The 17,607-nt window shown below is 46.8% G+C and overlaps 1 protein-coding gene across 3 annotated transcripts in view; it reads right to left on the bottom strand.

Annotated features, from left to right (window-relative positions):
• The window catches only part of slc38a11 (solute carrier family 38 member 11), a 239,926-nt gene that overhangs the window by 156,873 nt on the left and 65,446 nt on the right, over window positions 1–17,607 (bottom strand). The gene's annotated exons all lie outside the window — the stretch shown is intronic.

Below are 17,607 nucleotides of genomic sequence, written 5' to 3'. Positions count from 1 at the left end.
AAGTGTTTTACGCAGAGGGTGGTGGGTGCCTGGAAAGCTTTGCCAGCGGAGGTGGTAGAGGCACGCACAATAGCATCATTTAAGATGCATCTAGACAGATATATGAACGGGCGGGGAACAGAGGGAAGTAGATCCTTGGAAAATAGGTGACAGGTTTAGATAAAGGATCTGGATCGGCGCAGGCTGGGAGGGCCGAATGGCCCATTCCTGTGCACTTGTTCATGAAGTGTGCCTTGGAGTTACAAACAAAGTTACACTTCTCACAAGCAGCTCGTACAGTTGCATCTCTACTTTGCCAGCATGGAAGGTTTCACATGCAATGCCACTCCATCACTCACCGCAATCTCAGTTTTGTGCCTCATCATTTCTTTGGCACCCCTGTTTAGACAAGGCTGAAAATTGTATTTGTTGTATTTCTGTTCGCAACCTTTGGAAATATTGAAACAATTTTTGTTTCCAACCCCGACCATTCCTCTTTAAGTGGTTATATTGTTTAAATATTGACTGCAGCCCAATGTTGATCATTCTTAAAAATTCTCACCCTCTTTCCTGGAAAGTTATGAGATTCAATCTGGGGAATCTCGCAAGGTTCCAAAATTGCCTCATTATTTCGAACCTTATTCTGCAAACCAATTATCTGGGAAGTGCATCCTAGCTGTGGCCATTTTTAATGGGAATCTCTTCACAATGAAGTCAGCATGCAATTGTTGAAGTTGTGAAATGGCGCCCCCTACACGATGGAAAAGACAGCACTACCAATTTGTTACTTTCACATGGCTCAGAATACAAGGTACACATATTGCTTTTGGCTTGGGGAGAAAACTATTCCAAACAGTCAAAACAAATTGAACCTTAAATTATGTTGAGATTCCACTGATTTCCCACTGTAACTCTGGTGAAACATTTGCAGGGTCCCTTTGCAAATCATTGGCTGCTTATGCCATTTTCATACGGATTTTAATGCAAGTCTTAGCAGGGGTTTTTTAATACAAGTTCATGGCATTTGTATGCAATTTTGGCAATAAACATAAGCAGATCTTTACCAAGTGAAAATTTATGTCTGACTCAGTCTGCAATATGCAAATCTGATTCAAAACTATTTTCATATCCTAGATGTATTACTGTAAAGGGAGTAACAAGTCTAGTACTGACTGGGAAGGTTGGACCTATACTCAGTGGAATTCAAAAGAGTGAGAGGTGATCTTATTGAATAGAAGATTCTGAGAAAAATTGACAAGTTAGATGTTGAGAGGATATTTCCCATTGTGTGGGAATTGAGAACGAATTGGCACAGCTTCAAAATAAGGGGTTTTCCATTTGGGAAAATGATCAGGAGGAATCACTACTCTCCTCAAGGTTGTTCGTCCCTTACTGGAGGGAGCATTTGAGGCTGGTTCACTGAATTCAGTTAGATAGACAATTGATCGACAAGGGAGTCAAGTGTTTATGAGGGTGGGGGTTGTGGGGAGCCGTGATCTTACTGAACACTGCAGCAGACTCAAGAAGGCAAATAACCTACTTCTGCGCTCATTTTTTATGTTCTCATTGAGCTAACAAGTCCCACGTTTAATGTCCAGTACGGCTGAGCAGCAGAAATGCTACAATGAGTTAAGGAGGGTATAAGAAAAAAAAATGCCTGCTGAAAATTGTACAAGAAACAGGATTAGACTCAGTTGCAGTAAAAGTTGCAAACATTTACCATCTTGACTGTGAAACCATTCCCCACTATTTCAGTTGTCTTTGAAAATTATTTAGTTCAATACAGTCTGTCTTCACTTACTTAACCTCCTTGAAGTCAGCCTGAACATTTCCCACAACTGGCCCATTGTTGGGATAAAAAGGTTCTTTATATATATAATTTATGTTTTCACAGGAGCATAAGAAATAGGAGCAGGAATGGGTCATTCAGCGCCTTGAGCCAGCTCTGCCATTCAACTAAGACCATAAGATCACAAGGTATAGGAACAGTAGGTCATTCGGCCCCTCCAGCCTGCTCTGCCATTCAATAAGATCATGGCTGATCCAACATTCTTCACATCCACTTTTCCCATAACCCTTGATTCCCTTACTGAGCACGATGGACCTATCTCAGCCTTAAATATACACAAGAACTCTTCCCCTACAGCTCTCTATGGCAAGGAGATCCAAAGGCTTACAACCCTCTGATAGAAGAAATTCTTCCTCATCTCAGTCGTAAATTGGCACCCCTTTATTCTGAGACGATGCCCTCTGGTCCTAGGCTCTCCCGTGAGGGGAAACATCCTCTCAGCATTTACACTGACAAGCCCCTTAATAATCCTCCATCTTTCAGTGAGATCACCTCTCATTCTTTGAAATTCCAATGCGTAGAGTCCCAAGCTGTTTAACCTTTGCTCATAACACAATCCATACTGGGGATCTTCCCAGAGAACCTTCTCTGAATCGCCTCCAATGAAAGAATGGCCGGACTTCTTCGGCCGTTCGCTGGCAGCGGGGTTCTTTGGTCCCACCAGCAGCGTACCCACTGCCCATGGGTTTCCTAACGACATGGGGTAACTTCAATGGGAATTCCCATTGACAGCGGCGGGAACACAGGAATCTGCCGCCAGCGAACGGCACGTCGACTCCCGCAACCGAGGAACACAAGACTGGGAGGCCGGAGATTCCCACCCAATATCATTCCTTAAATAAGGGGGCCCAAACTGTTCAGAGTACTCCAGTTGTAGTCTCACCAGTATCTTGTACCGTTGCAGCAAGGCTTCCTTACTCTTATACTCCAATCCCCTTAAAATAATGGCCAGAATTCCATTAGCCTCCCGATTACCTGCTGCACCAGTGTACTAGCTTTCGGGATTTTGTTTAGATTTAAGGAGCTGGATTCTCCACCGGTGTTTTACCGGCAGCCCGGGGGTTTCCCGACGGCGTGGGGCTGCCCCACAATGGGATGCCCCAATGACCAGCCAGCGTAACGGAGCAGCCCGCCGGTGAGGTGAAACAGAAATGTGGTGCGGCGGGGCAGAGAGTCCAGCCCAAGACCTTTGTTTCAGATTTAACTATATCACTTTCAAACTAAATATAAAATTGCATCATATTATGATCACTCTTTCTCAGAGGTTCTACCATCGAATTTACAGTGCAAAAGGAGGCCATTCGGCCCATCGAGTCTGTACAGGCTCTTTGAAAGAGCACCATACCCAAGCTCACACCTCCACCCTATCCCCATAACCCAGTAACCCGACCCAACACGAAGGGCAATTTTGGACACTAAGGGCAATTTAGCATGACCAATCCACCTAACCTGCACATCTTTGGGCTGACATCTTTGGGCTGTGGGAGGAAACCGGAGCACCCAGAGGAAACCCACGCACACACAGGGAGAACGTGCAGACTCTGCACAGACAGTGAACCAAGCCGGGAATCGAACCTGGGATCCTGGAGCTGTGAAGCAATTGTGCTAACCACCATGGTACCATGCTGCCCTTCATGACATGATCATGAAGATTCCTTCATGACATGATCATGAAGATTCCTTCATGACATGATCATTAATTAGCCCATGATTATTAATTAGCTCATTGCACACTACTAGGTCTAAAATTCTCAAGTTGATTCCTAAATTTACTGTACTAAGACTCCGACTTGCATGCATTCCAGGAATTCATCTTCCACATAGAACATACAGTGCAGAAGGAGGCCATTCGGCCCATCGGGTCTCACCGACCCACTTAAGCCCTCACTTCCACCCTATCCCCGTAACCCAATAACCCCATCTAACCTTTTTCTGGTCACTAAGGGCAACTTATCATGGCCACTCCACTTAACCTGCACTTCTTTGGACTGTGGGAGGAAACCGGAGCACCCAGAGGAAACCCACGCAGACACGGGGAGAACGTGCAGACTCCGTACAGACAGTGACCCAGCGGGGAATCGAACCTGGGACCCTGGTGCTGTGAAGCCATGCTGCCCTATCGTGGTTATTTTTCAGGGTTACCGAACCTATATATATTGAAGTCCCCCATGATTATCCTTTATATATACACTTCTAATTCCCTTATTTATACTGTTCCCGACATTACCACTACTGTTTTATGCCCTAGAAACAACTCCTACCAATGTTTGCTGCCCCTTGCTGTTTCTTAGCTCCACCCAAACTGATTCTACATCTTGATTATGCAATCTGTGACAGTGTCTTTTACTGATCTCATCCTTTATTAACAGTGCCAAATCCTACTTGTTTTTTGCCTATCCTTCTTTAACGTCGAAAACCTTTGCATATTCAGTTCCAGCCCTGGTCATCCTGCAGCCACTTGTCTGTAATGGCAATTAGATCATGGATGTTTATTTCTATTTGTGCTATTGATTCATCTCCCTTTTCCCTCATTTTTTGCGCATTCAGATAGAATGCCTTTAATTCTGTCTTTTTATTATTTATGCCACCCTCACCATATATGCTGGTCCACTCTTAGATTTGTACCCTCTGTCCCTTCCAGCCACACTCAGATAATCAAGCTTCTTTAATTTAGCACATCTTCCCTCACTTGATCCCTCCCTCCTCCCTGCACCACTATCAAACCTTCTTTACACCAGGATTGCCAACTCAAGCTGGACAAGTTCTAGGACGTGTTGCTTGCATTACATCGTGGAAAGCTGGCAGTGTGGCACAAGTGGGTTCTAAGGAGGTGCGAGAGGTAAACCCACTGAAGCCTCTAGCAAACTTACCAGACAAATTCTCACCAACTCTCATAATAGTTTTATTTTTTTAAAACAATCAGCGAGACTAAATTCACCTCTACAATTCATTTTGTTTACTTCTTTGAGTAACTCGGTGGAAGTAGACTGCAGCACTCGCTTATTTAAGTGCAGACTGCAGTGAACGCTCCTTTTACCTTTTCAAGATTTAGAATCAGCAGAAAAACAGGCAACAACATTCATGAGCACAGGATGTGCACACAGCATTACGCCTTGCAAGTTACAGCACTTCAGGTGCAGATCCAGATATGCCCAATACAGTATTGTGACCACAGGTGTCTACTTCCTGCTCTCATCACTACTTCTTGTAGAGTTGCATCTTGTTTGGTAGTTTGCTTGATATGAGCAAGGCGTTTGTCTGTCAGATTCAATGTCCCGACTGGGTGGACGGCTTCCAGATCATGTCTAGCTGCTGCCTCATGTTGAATCTAGAAGATGTCGCATTCTGCTCTAATGTCCTCAACTTTCTTCACAGGAAGTGCTCCTTGTGACAACACATCTACAATGAACATCTGTTTCCCTTGCTTGTATAACCAGATAATATCTTTGTAACCAACGTACCATTCTTTACAACCACTTTGGAGAAGATAGTAGGGGTTCGCAAAAAATGTTTTGAAAGGGCTGGTGGTCGTAACCTTGTCCCTCCCAAGAAGGTACTGAAGAGAATGTTCACAGGCAAAACATTAGCCAGGCACACATTCACAATCTGTGTTTAGTGTTGTTCAATTTGCATTAATTCCCTGGATGTAAATACGACTGGTTGTCAGAGTTACTCCCAGATCCATCTCGCTGATATTACATGACAAGGTGACTTCATCATTGACAGCTTATGATTCAGCACTGGTATTGTCTTCACTTGTTGTTTGATTTTAGTGAACGCTGTTTCTTGTCTGTTCCCTAATACCACAGCACCTCCTTGGCAGTGAGCTTGCAGAATAGTTCACACTCTGCTGACAAATTAGTCAAAAACTTAGCTAAATAGTTAATAATTCATTGTACTGTTTTTCTGTCTGTTGGTTGCTACATCACTGCTACAACTCTCATTTCATCAGGATTTGGGTGAATGGTTCATCGACTTTTGATTTTTAACTTTTGGTGAATGATTTAATTGCCAAAATACTTTTTCTATTGAATCATTCCTGTGAATGCATGACCTATGTATTTGACATCAGACAACTTCAGCAGCATTTTTTTCTTGTTCAGCTTCAGGTTCATCTGGGGAGCCCCCTCCTGTAGGCAAATTAGATTCAGATCATGGTACGCTATGGTTTCTTCCATTGTATCTCCACATCCATAGATTAGTAGATCATCCACTATGGCTTCCACTCCAGGAAGATCACTGACTATCTCATGTTGTCTGTGTTGATACTCTTCTAATGTCAAAAGGCATGCATAACATCTGTATCTCCCGAATGGTGTCCAGAATGTTATTAGAAAACTATTGCTTTCATCCAGATTCACTTACCATCCTGCTCAACTAGGGTAGTGAATATCTTTGCCTTGCAAGTTGCAGCAAAATTCCTTCAATGGTTGGCATGGGGCAACGAGATCGCTTCAGCCCTTTATTTAGTTCCTTTGGGCCCAAGCATACTCTCAGATTTCTAGGTTGTCTGACTGTGATGATATTGCTGAGCCAGTCTGTGGGAGTTGTCACTTTTTTGATTGCTCCCCTTTTTTCCAGCTCCTCTATCTTGTCTTATAAACTTGACTTCAGGGCAGCTGGAACTCATCTCGACAGATGCTGATTTGGTCTTACATTCTCACCTATTTCAAGGTGATATTCTGCTGTCCGACATCCCAACACTGTGAACACACCTTTGTACTCCTCTCGAGTCTGCTTTGGCGTCAATGGGTTTGTGTGCTGTGCTACATTGTGAATCGCTATTGGCATGTTCAGTGTTACCAGTCCAAGCTTTAGACTTAATTCAACTTAAATTCATGGCCATTCCATGATCTGAAACTCCAAATATTCCTTATTGCCATTCCCCAGTATGCGTATCCTGTCATCATTTAACTTCAACCTTAATTTCAAGGACTTTATTTTCAGATCGCCATTTTGAGCTATTTTACACAGGCATGATGCACCAATGTCTGATATTTCTTATTCACTTGATGTGCTCCTTTTAGGTTTATCATTGTAGCAGTTACAAACTATTTTACTCCTGTAGACTGGGTGCAACTAACCTGTTGTGTTGTGTATTGTTATTCATCAGTCAGGTTTGCCGATATCTCTCTACTGGCCATCGATATCAGCATGTTTTGCTTCTTTCTCGTCAAATCCTTTTATCCTTGCAGTTAAAACACTGCTTTCCGCATTTTGGACAATTATTTTCCTGTGCGCGATGTCCTCTGCAGTGTTTGTATCCTGCTCTTTGACTGTGATTGCTCAGCTCTTTTGCCTGGGTATCTCTCAGTATACATGCTCGAGCTGATGTTTCACAACATATGCATTTCAACACGTCGATTGCCTTCTTTCCTTTCACTTCAGTTTCTCATCTTTCACTAGATTTGCTCACGCCAAGCGGTCTCACATGCCTAAAACCAATCTACCTTTAATCAGATCATCTTTTAGCTTTCCAAATTCACATGCTTCTGCTAGCTGCATTACTGCTATCACACATCATTCAATGCTTTAATTTTCACTCTGAATTCTAGTGTTGAGTACATAATGTGTATATGTAATATTCACTCAGGGATCAAAATGGCATTCAACGCTTTCAAAATCTCTGTTGTCTTTTTTTTTGCTCATCTGTTAAATTTAGTGACATACACATTGTAGTTGTCCTTCTTCAGCAGTGTTAACAGTGTGGCTACTCTCATTAGTTCAGGGTTTTTTTGTCAACTCTGTTGCAATCTCAGTTTTGTTAAGTGGAAAAACTGGCAGCTTTGCCACACATCACTTTTCAATTGAAGTGGAAATATGATAGAAACTTTTACTGTAGCCATTTTGACCCACTCAGTAATTTACTTACAAGCTTTGTCTGTGTTTTCGCTGCCCTTTTTTATGTAGCCAGCAATTTCCCAGCAGCATGGACAAAAGAACTGAGGTAAAGTGAAAGTGACTGCCCTTGACATCAAGGCAGTATTTGACCGAATATGGCATTGGATTGGATTGGATTGGTTGATTGAACCCTCGGAAGGTGACGGGCCCGGAAGGGATCCCTGGTCGTGCACTCAGAGCCTGCGCGGACCAGCTGGCAGAGGTATTCGCGGACATCTTTAACCTGTCCCTACTCTGCTCCGAAGTCCCCACCTGCTTCAAGAAGACCACCATCATTCCGGTACCAAAGAAGAAGAGGCAACGTGCCTCAATGACTACCGTCCAGTGGCCCTGACTTCAGTCGTAATGAAGTGCTTCGAGAGGTTGATCATGAAGCGTAGCACCTCCATACTCCCAGAACGCCTTGATCCACTGCAATTCGCACACCGCTGCAACCGGTCCACATCAGACGCCATTTCCCTGGCTCTACACTCAACCCTAGAGCATCTCGAAAACAAGGATTCCTACATCAGACTCCTATTTATTGACTACAACTCCGCCTTCAACACCATAATCCCAGCCAAGCTCATATCAAAGCTCTAAAACCTAGGACTTGGCTCCCCATTCTGCAACTGGATCCTCGATTTTCTGACCAACAGACCACAATCAGTAAGAATGAACAATATCACCTCCTCCACAATAGTCCTCAACACCGGGGCCCCGCAAGGCTGCGTACTTAGCCCCTACTCTACTCCCTGTACACACACGACTGTGTGGCAAAACTTGGTCCCAACTCCATCTACAAGTTTGCTGACGATACGACCATAGTGGGCCGGATCTCGAATAACGACGAGTCAGAATACAGGCGGGAGATAGAGAACCTAGTGAAGTGGTGTAGCGACAACAATCTCTCCCTCAATGCCAGCAAAACTAAGGAGCTGGTCATTGACTTCAGGAAGCAAAGTACTGTGCACACCCCTGTCAGCATCAACGGGGCCGAGGTGAGGATGGTTAGCAATTCCTAGGGGTGCACATCTCCAAAAATTTGTCCTGGTCCACCCACATCGACGCTACCACCAAGAAAGCACAACAGCGCCTATACTTCCTCAGGAAACTAAGGAAATTTGGCATGTCCACATTAACCCTTACCAACTTTTACAGATGCACCATAGCAAGCATCTTATCGGGCTGCATCACAGCCTGGTATGGCAACTGCTCGGCCCAGGACCGCAAGAAAATTCAGAGAGTTGTGACACGAACTTGCCTCCCATCCATTGACTCCATCTACACCTCCCGCTGCCTGGGAAAGCAGGCAGCATAATCAAAGATCCCTCCCACCCGGCTTACTCACTCTTCCAACTTCTTCCATCGGCAGGAGATACAGAAGTCTGAGAACACGCACGAACAGACTTAAAAACAGCTTCTTCCCCACTGTCACCAGACTCCTAAATGACCCTCTTATGGACTGACCTCATTAACACTACACCCTGTATGCTTCATCCGATGCCAGTGCTTTTGTAGTTACAGTGTATATGTTGTGTTGCCCTATTATGTATTTTCTTTTATTCCCTTTTCTTCCCATGTACTTAATGATCTGTTTGAGCTGCTCGCAGAAAAATACTTTTCACTGTACCTCGGTACACGTGACAATAAACAAATCCAATATTGTCACCTGTACCGAGGTAAAAGAAAAGTATTTTTCTGTGAGCAGCTCAACAGATCATTAAGTACATGAAACGAAAAGAAAATAAAAAGAAAATACATAATAGGGCAACACAAGATACACAATGTAATTACATAAACACCAGCATTGAAATGAAATGAAAATCGCTTATTGTCACAAGTAGGCTTCAAATGAAGTTACTGTGAAAAGCCCCTCGGGGAGGCTGGTACGGGAATCGAACCGTGCTGCTGGCCTGCTATAAAAGCCAGCGATTTAGCCCAGTGCTAAATCAGCCCCTGAAGCATACAGGGGTGCAGTGTCAATCAGGTCAGTCAATCAGAAGGTCGTTTAGGAATCTGTTAACAGCAGGGAAGAAGCTGTTTTTGAGTGTGTTCAAGGAGTCCTAGCTAAACCGCAATCAATGGGAATCAGGGGGGAAACTCTCCACTGTTTGGTGTCATACCTGGCACAAAGGAAGATGGTTGTGGTGGTTGGAGGTCAATCATCTCAGCTCCAGGACATCACTGCAGGAGTTCCTCAAGGTAGTGTCCTCGGCCCAACCATCTTCAGCTGCTTCATCAATGCCCTCCCTTCCACCATAAGGTCAGAAGGGAGGATGTTTGCGGATGACTGCACAATATTCAGCACCATTCACGTCTTCTCAGATAATGAAGCAGTCCATGTCCAAATGCAGCAAGACCTGGACAATATCCAGGCTTGGACTGGCAAGTTACATTCGCGCCACATAAGTGCCAGGCAATGACCATCTCCTGCAAGAGAGGATCTAACCATTGCCCTTTACATTTAAAGGCATTACCATCGCCGAATCCCCCACAATCAATATCCTGGGGGTTGCCATTGATCAAAAACTGAACTGGACTAGCCACATTCATACTGTGGCTACCAGGGCAGGTCAAAGGCAAGGAATCCTACGGCGATTAACTCACCTGTTGACACCCAAAGTTTGTCCACCATCTACAAAGCATAAATTAGGAATACTCTCCATTTGCCTGGATGAGAGCAGTTCCAACAACACTCAAGAAGCTCAACACCATCCAAGACAAAGCAGCCTGCTTGATTGCTCCCCTTTCCACAAATACTCAAACTCTCCACCACTGACGAACAGTGGCAGCCGTGTGCACCACCTACAAGATTCACTACAGTAACTCACCAAGGTTCCTTAGACAGCATCTTCCAAACACATGACCACTACCATCTAGAAGGACGAGAGCAGCAGATATCTGGAAACCCCACCACCTGGAGGTTCCCCTCCAAGGCACTCACCATCCTGACTTGGAAATATTTTGCCATTCCTTCACTGTCGCTGGGGCAAAATCCTGGAACTTGCTCCCTAACAGCACAGTGGGTGTACCTACACTTCAAGGACAGCAGTGGTTCAAGAAGGCAACTCACCACCACCTTCTGAAGGGCAACTAGGGATGGGTAATAATTGCTGGCCTAACCAGCAACACCCATATCCCGTAAATGAATAAAAATAAGCCTGTGATTGTTTTTATTTTGTCATTTTTTCAGCAGCTGTCTTTTTTCACAGATTCATACTTTCATGTGTGTTTTTCTGTGCTGTGTCTCACTTGCAACGTTTGCCTGTTTTGCTCTGTTCTTTTTGGCAGCTTTTTCACAGATTTGAACCACCTGTATTCTCAGTCGCTTTTCTGTTCCTTTTCCAGGATTCAAAAGTATTTTTTTCTTCACTCTCTGACAACATTGTTTCATGTATTAGGACAGCAATCTTCTTTAGTGTGTACTAAGTGGAACAGGTAATATTGAGGAAGCAGGAGGGCTGCAGAAGGACTTGCACCGGCTAGATGAGTGGGCAAAGAATTGGCAGATGGAAGACAATGTCGAAAAGTGTGAGGTTATGCACTTTGGAAGGAGGAATATAGGCATAGACTATTTTCTAAATGGGAAAAAGCTTAGGAAATCAGAAGCACAAAGTGACTTAGGAGTCCTAGTTCAAGATTCTCAAGATTAAGGTGCAGGTTCATTCGGCAGTAAGAAAAGCAAATGCAATGTTAGCATTCATGTCGAGAGAGTTTGTTAAAAAAATATTTTTATTCTCCTCCTTTTTCACATTTTCTCCCAAATTTACACCCACCAACAATAAACAATAATCAGCAATAAATATGTCAATCCCCATATCAATAACAACGATCCCATCCTCCCACCAAACCCCAAACATTAGCCCGCATGTTTACATAAACCAATGACAAAAAGGAATCAGGAATCACCCATAGTCACCCTTAATCCACACAGCACCCCTCCCCCCAACCCTCCCACCCATCTCCCCCCAACTAATGTTCGATGTTATCCAGTTCTTGAAAGTACATAATGATTAACGCCCATGAATTGTAGAACCCCTCCGTCCTTCCCCTCAGTTCAAACTTAACCTTCTCAAGAGTCAAGAATTCCAACAGGTCCCCCCGCCACGCTAGGGCACAGGGTGGAGAGGCTGCTCTCCATCCCAACAGCATCCGCCTTCGGGCGATCAACGAGGCGAAGGCTACAACATCTGCCTCCGCACCCCTTTCCAACCCTGGCTGGTCCGACACCCCGAATATGGCCTCCCGGGGACCCAGGTACAGTTTCACGTGCACCACCTTGGAAATTACCCTAAAAACCTCTTTCCAGTAATCCTCTAGCTTTGGACAGGACCAAAACATATGAACCTGATTAACGATCCCCCCCCCCCCCCGCAACGCTCACACACATCTTCTACTCCTTCAAAGAATTGGCTCATCCTCGCCGTCGTGAGGTGTGCTCTGTGTACCACCTTCAGCTGTATCAGCCCCAACCTCGCGCACGAGGTTGAGGCATTTACTCTCCAGAGCACCTCACACCAGAACCCCTCCTCTATATCCTCTCCCAACTCTTCCTCCCACTTTGCTTTGATCCCTTCCAGTGGTGCCTTCTCCTCTTCCAAAATAGCCCCGTAAACTGCTGACACTACCCCCTTCTCCAGTCCCCCTGTCGTCAGCACTTCCTCCAGCAATGTGGAGGCCGGCTCCACCGGGACTCTCTGTATTTCCTTTCTGGCAAATTCTCGAACCTGCATGATTCTAAACACTTCCCCCGCTCCAGCCCATACTTCGCTTCCAGCTCCTTCAGTCCTGCAAACCGACCCCTAAGAAACAAATCTTTTAGCGTCTTAATCCCCTTCTCCTCCCATTTCCAAAAGTTTCCATGCCACCTCCCTGGCTCAAATCTGTGGTTCCCCCGAATTGGCATTTCCCTTGACCCTGCCCCCAACCCGAAGTGTTGGCGAAACTGCCTCCAAATTCTCAATGAAGCTATTATTACCGGACCCTGAGTATTTCCCCGGGGCTATCGGGAGCGGTGCTGTTGCTAGTGCTTTCAGTCCCGACCTCCTGCACAAACTCTCCTCCATTCTGACCCACTGGGAATCAGCCCCTCTGACCCAGCTCCGCACCTTCTTCACATTCGCCGCCCAGTAGTAGTACATCAGGTTCCGAAGTCCCAAACCCCCTGCCTGCCTTCCCCTCTGTAGCAGCACCTTTCTCACTCTGGCCACCTTCCCTCCCCATATGAACAAGGTAATCCTTCCCTCAATCTCTCTGAAATAAGCCTTCGGCAGGAGAATTGTTAGGCATTGAAAAATAAACATAAATCGCAGCAACACATTCATTTTAACCGCCTGTACCCGACCCGCCAGTGACAGAGGAAGTCCATCCCACCTTGCCAGATCAGCTTTCACTCTCCTCACCAAACTAGAGATGTTGTACCTGCGAAGCCCCCCCCCCACTCCCGGGCAACCTGCACCCCCAGGTACCTAAAGTGAGTCCCTGCCCTACGGAATGGCAGCCCCCCCCCCCGGCCGAGACCCCACAAAATACTCACTCTTGTCTAGATTCAGCTTGTACCCTGAGAAAGACCCAAATACTCGAAGCATCTCCAATATTCCCCCTATCGACACACTCGGTTCCGACACGTATAACAGCAAGTCATCGGCATATAAGGACACCCTATGCTCTATCCCCCTCGCACTATTCCTTTCCATGCTCCCGGACTTCTTAATGCGATGGCCAACGGCTCAATCGCAAGCGCAAATAGCAGGGGGGGGACATAGGACATCCCTGCTTCGTCCCACGGTGGAGAGAAAAGTATATCGAGCTGATGTTGTTTGTGCGGACACTCGCCCTCGGCTCCTTATATAGTAGCTTTACCCAGTTCACAAATCTTGGTCCAATCCCAAACCGCTCCAGCAATCAATTAGCACAGGGCTAAATCGCTGGCTTTGAAAGCAGACCAAGGCAGGCCAGCAGCACGGTTCAATTCCCGTAACAGCCTCCCCGAACAGGCGCCGGAATGTGGCGACTAGGGACTTTTCACAGTAACTTCATTGAAGCCTACTTGTGACAATAAGCGATTTTCATTCATTCATTTCCTTTCCACTGCCATCAAGTACCCCCATTCTACCCGGTCAAACGCCTTCTCAGCGTCCAATGCTACAACCACCTCTGTTTCCTTCCCCTCTGCCGGTGCCATAACGACGTTCAATACCCGTCTAATTTTCAAAAAGAGCTGCCTCCCTCTCACGAACCCCGTCTGATCTTCACCTTTCACCTTCGGGAGGCACTCCTCCAGCCTACCCGCCAGCACCTTCGCCAATACCTTTGCGTCCACATTCGGAAGTGATATGGGCCTATCGGACCCACACTCCGTCGGATCCTTATCTTTTTTTAGCAACAGTGAAATCGATGCCTGCCCCAAGGTTTGTGGCAACACCCCCTTCCCTATCGCCTCCTCAAACATCCCCACCATCAGGGGCGCCAACCTATCCTTAAATTTTTTATAATATTCCACCGGAAACCCATCCGGCCCCGCCACCTTCCCCGACTGCATCCTCCCAATTCCGTTATCTCCTGTTCCGCTATTCCATGTTGAGAGAGTTAGAATACAAGAGCAGGGATGTACTTCTGAGGCTGTATAAGGCTCCGGTCAGACCCCATTTGGAAAATTTTGACCAGTTTTGGGCCCCGTATCTAAGGAAGGATGTGCTGGCCTTGGATAGGGTCCAGAGGAGGTTCACAAGAAAGATCCCTGGAATGAAGAGCTTGTCATATTAGGAACGGTTGAAGACTCTGGGTCTGCACTCATTGGAGTGTAGAAGGTTGAGAGGGGATCTTAGTGAAACTTGCAGGATACTGAGAGGCCTGGGGCGAAATTCTCCGCAATCGGCGCGATGTCCGCCGACCGGCGCCAAAAACGGCGCAAATCAGTCCGGCATCGCGCCGCCCCAAGGAAAAAGGCCTTTGGTGCCCCGCCAGCTGGCGCGGCAATGACATTGCCGGGCGGCGCATGCGCGGGAGCGTCAGCGGCCGCTCACGGCATCCCCGCACATGCGCAGTGGAGGGAGTCTCTTCTGCCTCCGCCATGGTGGAGACCGTGGCAAAGGCGGAAGGAAAAGAGTGCCCCCACGGCACAGGCTCGCCCACGGATCAGTGGGCCCTGATCGCGGGCCAGGCCACTGTGGGGGCACCCCACGGGGCCAGATCGCCCTGCGCCCCGGACCCCGGAGCCCGCCCACGTCGCCTTGTCCCGCCGGTAAGAGAGGTGGTGTAATCCATGCCGGCGGGACAGGCATTCCAACAGCGGGACTTCGGCCCATCCGGGCCGGAGAATCGCCGGGGGGGGGGGGGGGGGGGGGGGCGCCAACCCCGGCAGGGGGTCGGAGAATCCCGCCCCAAATTACTGAGTGTCTTTAAGACAGAGATAGATAGGTTCTTGATTACTAAGGGGATCAGGGGTTATAGGCGAAGGCAGGAGAATGGGGATGAGAAACGTTTCAGCCATGATTGAATGGCAGAGCAGACTCGATGGGCTGAATGGCCTAATTCTGCTCGTTTGCTGCTGGATTCTCCATTGGTGGGATCCGCCGCTTTGCCAGCAGTGGACTCAGGCCCGCTGATTTTCCGATGGCATGGGTGTGCCAACAATGGGAAACCCCATTGGCCGGTGTCGAGCCAAAGGATCCCGCTGCCACCGGGGGCGTGCCTTACCAGAAAACACGTGCAGCGATACGGAGAATCCTGCCCACCGTGTTATGGAACATTTATTAAACTGGTCTTCAGACATATGTTTCCAGAGGCAGCCTCATGGCATAGTCATGTGACTACAGAATGCCAGAAATGTCAATCAAACGTGTTACATTTCAAAACCCAAACATACATTGTTGCTCTTCCACTATCTGGGGGCCCAAGGTACAGAATTAATACTGTGGCGGTCCCTTTTTTATTTCTGATCTCAATCCATGTGGCCTCATTTGATGTTTCATTTGGTATGTTATCCCTCCTCACAGCTGTAATTGATTATTTAATATATCCCCTTCTAACCTGCCTGAAAACGCTATATCCGGGGATGTTGGACAGCCATTTTTCCCCTCTTTAGGCCAAATTTCTGTTATTGTGAAGCTATCAGGTTGCCACGTGTCAACCTCGGCACTCAGCTCATCGGCTTCATTTGCTATGCTCCTTGCATTTACAAATATACTTTTTAACATTGCCAAATTCATGTGCTGTACACCTGTTAACCTGTGCTGGTTCTGTCTTTCAGGGTCACTCATGAATCTTCCACCTCCTGTTCCCTGCTCTGAAACCTAAATCCTCCTTACGTTTCCACCTCCCTGTGCATCTAATACACCCCCCCACCCCACCCCCCCTCTCCCCGCAACTGCACTAACAAATCTCCCTGCAAAGGTGTGCATCCCAGTCCTGTTCAGAACATGGAATCATAAAATCCCTACAGTGCAGAAGGAGGCCATTTGGCTCATCGGGTCTGCAGCGATTTACTTTGCCCTATAGCCGTAACTCCATAACCTAACCTGCACATCTCTGGACATGAAGGTGAAATTTATCATGGCCAATCCACCTAACCGGCAGATCTTTGGGCTGTGGGAGGAAACCGGAGCACCCGGAGGAAATACATGCAGACACAGGGAGAATGTTCAAATGCCACGCAGTCACCCGAGGCTGGAATTGAACCTGGGCCCTGGTGCTGTGAGGCAGCAGGGCTAACCACTATGCCACTGTGCCGCCCTGATGCAGACTGCCTGGCTTATACATGCCCCACCTTCTCCAGAACCAGTCGCAATGCGTCCGAAATCTGATGTCCTCCCACCTATGCCATATTTTCCACCCATATGTTCGATCGTTCAATTTTCCTATTTCTAGGTTCACTAGCACATGGGATTCTTGACATGACTGCTGTACAGGCTCTGCTTTTCAATCTCCTTCCTACTCCCTGTTCAACCTGCCCCTGAAGAATGTCCTGCAGCTGCTTCATGACACTATTGATCCTGACACCACGTAAGCAACATACTATCCTGCTGTCATGTCTACGGCCACAGAAACGCCTTTCTGTTTGCTCTAATGAATCCCCTACCATGACTCTTCTTCCTTCCTTCTTTCTCCCCTCCTGGACAGCAGAGCTGTCTGTGGTGCCACAAACTGGGCTCTGACTGCACTCCTTCACGGAACCAACATCCTCACCAGCATCCAAAATGGAAAACCGATTGGGGAGTGGCACCCTAGGGGACTCCTGTGCTATCTATCTTGTTCTCTAGGTGATTATCCATTCACGTTCTGCCTCGAGGTTCCGTTTCTATTAGGTACTGCAGTCTGTCTCTGGGTCCTTCTCTCTCTCTCTCTTTTTGATGCTGTTGCCTCTCTCTGGGTCCCCCACTCTCCCGCTCTTTTAGATGTGATGTGGAGATGCCGGCGTTGGACTTGGGTGGGCACAGTAAGAAGTCTTACAACACCAGGTTAAAGCCCAACCGGTTTATTTGGAATCACTAGCTTTCGGAGCACTGCTCCTTCCTCAGGTGAGTGTCAGATGCTATTATTCATTATTTTTGAATTAAGCTTTGTGTTGCACACACTGACAAGATCAGCATTCAAGAATCATTTGCACACTTTCTGTTCATTTCTAAACAGTAAACAAATAGCTTTCAGAATTGAACTATGGCTGTCAGTAATATTTACACTTGTCTCACTCTAAAATGTATTGATGGCGAAGCACATTAAAATTTTTTTTTAGAGTACCCAATTCATTTTTTCCGATTAAGGGGCAATTTAGCGTGACCAATCCACCTCCCCTGCACATCTTTGGGCTGTGGGGGTGAAACCCACACAAACACAGGGAGAATGTGCAAACTCCACACGGACAGTGACCCAGGGCCGGGATTGAACCTGGGACCTCG

The sequence above is a fragment of the Scyliorhinus torazame genome, chromosome 2, assembly GCF_047496885.1.
Source record: "Scyliorhinus torazame isolate Kashiwa2021f chromosome 2, sScyTor2.1, whole genome shotgun sequence".
In the NCBI taxonomy this organism is placed as follows: domain Eukaryota; kingdom Metazoa; phylum Chordata; class Chondrichthyes; order Carcharhiniformes; family Scyliorhinidae; genus Scyliorhinus; species Scyliorhinus torazame.
The sequence above is the reverse complement of the archived record's forward strand: the minus strand, read 5'-3'. Positions and strand labels throughout refer to the sequence as shown.